Source organism: Pteropus medius, unplaced genomic scaffold (genome assembly GCF_902729225.1).
Source record: "Pteropus medius unplaced genomic scaffold, Ma_sr-lr_union100, whole genome shotgun sequence".
Classification (NCBI taxonomy): Eukaryota; Metazoa; Chordata; class Mammalia; order Chiroptera; family Pteropodidae; genus Pteropus; species Pteropus medius.
The window spans coordinates 850,367-854,357 of NW_024353907.1; the positions used below are offsets into that span (position 1 = coordinate 850,367).

Sequence of the window (3,991 nt, forward strand, 5' to 3'; positions counted from 1 at the left end):
TCCTCTGCTTTATCCACTCTGTTGATTCTCTCTAATACACTCTTCATCTCAGATAATGTGTTCTTCATTTCTGACTGGTTCCCCTTTATAATTTACATTTCCATTTTTATATATTTTTTTTATCTCTTTGTTAACGTTCTCACTGAATTCATCTACATATCACCTAAGTTCATTGAACATCTTTATAACCAGTGTTTTGATTACTTGACTCATTTATTCCTGGATCTCTGTTCTGTTCTCTCATATGGTTTCTGCTTCTTTGTCTTTCCATTTTGGCTGCCTTTCTGTGTTTGTTTCTATGAATTAAGCAAAGCTCTTAAGTCTTCTGGTCTTATTAGTGTGGATTTGTGTAGTAGATGTCCAGTGGTACAGTCCTGAAAGGGGTTCAGCTGCAGGCCAAGTTTAGTCCCAGTCTGTGCCCCTCCAAGGCCACCTGTTTAGATTCAGCAAGTAATCCATGCATGCTGTGCTTATAGTTGCCTCAAGAAGCCATCCCAGAAACCAAGGCCAGCTGCCATAAATGTGGGTCTTGGAGTTGGCTCAATAAAGAGCACTAGAGTCACCTAAGATACAACTGGATGTGGCTTGGTTGGGGCCGTGAGTTGGGGGAGGCAGAGTTTCAGGGAATTCTCTGGGCAGAGTGACCTCTGTTATCCAGTTTGATGATGTCTCAGCTATGTCGGCTCTGCATCTGCACACTGGGAAGGGGAGGACTCAACAGAGGAACGATAGATATCACTGGAACTTCTGCCTGGGAGAAAGCCTTGCCTCCGGCCCTTGCTCTGACAACTCAGTGTCTCCCTGTAAGTCTCTGATGCCCTCCAATCAACCCACCTGGAACTGGTGCTCAGAGCGAGCAAGTCTGTCACTGCGAAAATTGGGTTGTGGACACGGCCTCTTTAAGAGGCATCTGAAACTGCCAGCTGCCGCTGCCACAGCCTCTGTCCCACTCAGCCACTTGGACCTCGCAGCCTCGTGTCTTCGTCCCCTCCTATCTTCTACAATTACAGATTTATTAATTATTTCTCTCCCTAGTTGTAGTGCTTCTGTTCATCTAGATCCCAGGTGACTTTGCCTGCTGTTTGCTCCCTGTTTCCATCCCAACTTTGATGTGGTCATAAACAAAGCCTCTATCATCTACACCATTTTTAGGTGCCTTCTTTACCAATTTTATTTTTATTTATTTATTTTTTTATGTTTTAGGTGAGGCAACCCTTGGTTGACCTCACAGATTGCAAGGATCTGGTCAGTTTATAATCCCTTATTTTTTAGTTTTTTATGCCTATAGCACCTGGTCTTCCTAGATGGTCTCCCATATAAGTACTAACCAGGCCTGACCCTGCTTAGCTTCTGAGATCAGATGGGATCGCACTTGTTCAGGGTAGTATGGCTGTAGACTTCTTTACCAATTTTAAAACTTTGTCTCCAAGGTTAGAATGCCGGAACATGTTACAAATTTAAGACAATGGATTTTTCTCTCTAGCCTTCCTTGCTAGGGCAAGCCTCTGTAACTTTCCCAGACATACCAGTCTAAGTTTTGTCTCCTTTCTCACTACCTTATGCTTCTGAAGTACCAAGATTTCTCACAGCAGCACTTGTTGTACCTTGATTCCACAAATATAATTATTCATTTAATCCTACTCCCTCTACAATATCTAGCACAGGATGGAGTATACAGAAATTTCTGTTGAGTAAATGCTTGGGTCAAAAAGGGAGGTTTGTCTGCACATCCTGGTTCATGATTTGGAGCAAACATTGGTAAAAAAAAATGCAAATTAAACATCTCTGCCTTCATAAGTTTATAACTTGATGGGGAAATAAGGATCAACAAAGGAAATAAGAATGAATAATGCAGACTGTCTGGTTCCTGTGTTTTCTATAGAGATAACACTTACTCCTTCCTAATTAACCACTCAAGAAAGAAAATACGATACCTCACTTCTTTTCACACCTACTGACATTACTAGTGATCAAGTACCATTGATTCCTCATCTTTAATGTCTCTCATATTTATCTTTTCTTTCTACCATCAATGATATTACCTCAATTAAAGTCATAATTGCTCACTTGGACTACTGTTATAACCTCCTATTTGATCTTCCTGCGTTCAAAATTTTCCTATCACATTTATCCTTCATTGTGCTATTTTAGTGATATTTCTTTTATACTTAAGCCATTTAAAACTAAATATTTTTCATTATTTTTAAGCTAAAGACATGTGCTTTTTTTTTCTAATAGTGTAGAGTGTTGGGAATGTAGAATAACTCTCCTTGCCACCTCAATTGCTCATTTCTTTTCATTGGTGATTCTAGAATATAGGAGCGGTTTCCCCACTTCTCATTACTTTCTCCATCCACTTCCATCTGGCTTTGGGTGCTATCACTCAACTAAATAGGCTCTCCACATTTCTAAACGCAACATATTTCAGACTTGTCATCTCAGTGGCATGTAGCACTGTTGGCTCCATGTTCCTTTAAGAAACTCTTATTGGGCTCTGTATGAGTTTTCTATTGCCACAGTAACAAATGACCACCAACTTGGTGGTTTAAAACAAACACCACACATTTATTCTCTTATACTCCTGAAGGTCATCAGTCCAAAATCAGTTTCACTGGACCAAAATCAAGGTGTTGACTCTAGGGGATAATCTGTTTCCTTGTCTTTATTTGTTTGTTTGTTTGTTTATTTGCTTGCTTGCTTGTTTCTGGAGGCTGCCTGCATTCCTTAGTTCATGGTCTCTTTCTCTGTCTTCAAAGCCAACCATGCAGTATCTTGCTTCTGTTGGCACACAGCCTTCTTATTCTATAGTAAAAATTTCTCTTGCCACTCTGTAAGGACACTTGTGATTACATTTAGCATCCGTCAGATAATCCAGCTAATCTCTCATCTCAAGATCCTTAATTTAAACACACATGCAAAGTTGTATATTTTTTTCAGGTAACATTTACAGGTTCCAGGATTAGGACATGAGCATCTTTAAGGGTACTCATTCAATCTACCACAGGATTCATGAAATAATACTGCCAGTTTTCGCATATTTCTGTGACCACTTATTCTCTGTCTCCTTTGTAGATTCATGCTGCTCCATACAAAAATTAAATATTGGATTTTCTGAAGATTTATTCCTAGGTCATCTCTTCCTAGGCTGTGTAATGGTTAATTTTATGTGTCAACTGAGATAAAGGATATTCATATAGCTGTTAAAACACTATTTCAAGATGTGTCTGTAAAGGTGTTTCTAGAAGAGATTAGCATTTGATTCAGTTGACTGAATAAAGAGATCCACCCTTAGTAATGTGGGTGAGCGTCATCCAATTCATTAAGGACCCAATGGAACAAAAAGGCAAAAAAAAAAGGGCTAATTTTCTTTCTCTCAGACATAGAGTTCCTGCTTCTCAAGCTTCTGGACTCAGACTGAATTATACCATGGGCTTTCTTGGTTCTCTAGCTTGCACACAGCTGATTGTGGGCCTTGTCAGCCTACATAACCATGTGAGCCAATTTCTATAATAAATCTTTTCTTATATATCTATATCTATACCTAGGTTACCTATATTACCTATACCTAGGTTACCTATATTACCTATATCTATCTATATCTATACCTATATTACCTATATCTATCTATATCTATACCTAGGTATAGATATAGATAGATATAGATATAGATAGATATAGATATAGATATAGATATAGATATAGATAGATATAGATATAGATATAGATAGATATAGATATAGATATAGATATAGACATCTTATTGGTTTTGTTTCTCTGGAGAACACTGACTAATAAGAGCTGTGTTCTACTTATTTATTTACAATTTATAAGCCATAGATTTTTTCTGAGAAAAAACATTTTTAAATAAATTAATTTAATTTTGATAAATTTAAATTCAATAAATATATTGTTAAAGTAAATATTCTGAAATAAAATACACATAGAGAAAAGTGCAAAAACCATAAATATATAACTTAAATTATTATAACAT

General features: G+C 37.3%; 1 pseudogene; it reads right to left on the reverse strand.

The window, feature by feature from the left end:
* Positions 1-1,279: 1,279 nt before the first annotated feature.
* LOC120593690 (uncharacterized) lies at positions 1,280-1,398 on the reverse strand (annotated as a pseudogene).
* Positions 1,399-3,991: the final 2,593 nt, after the last annotated feature.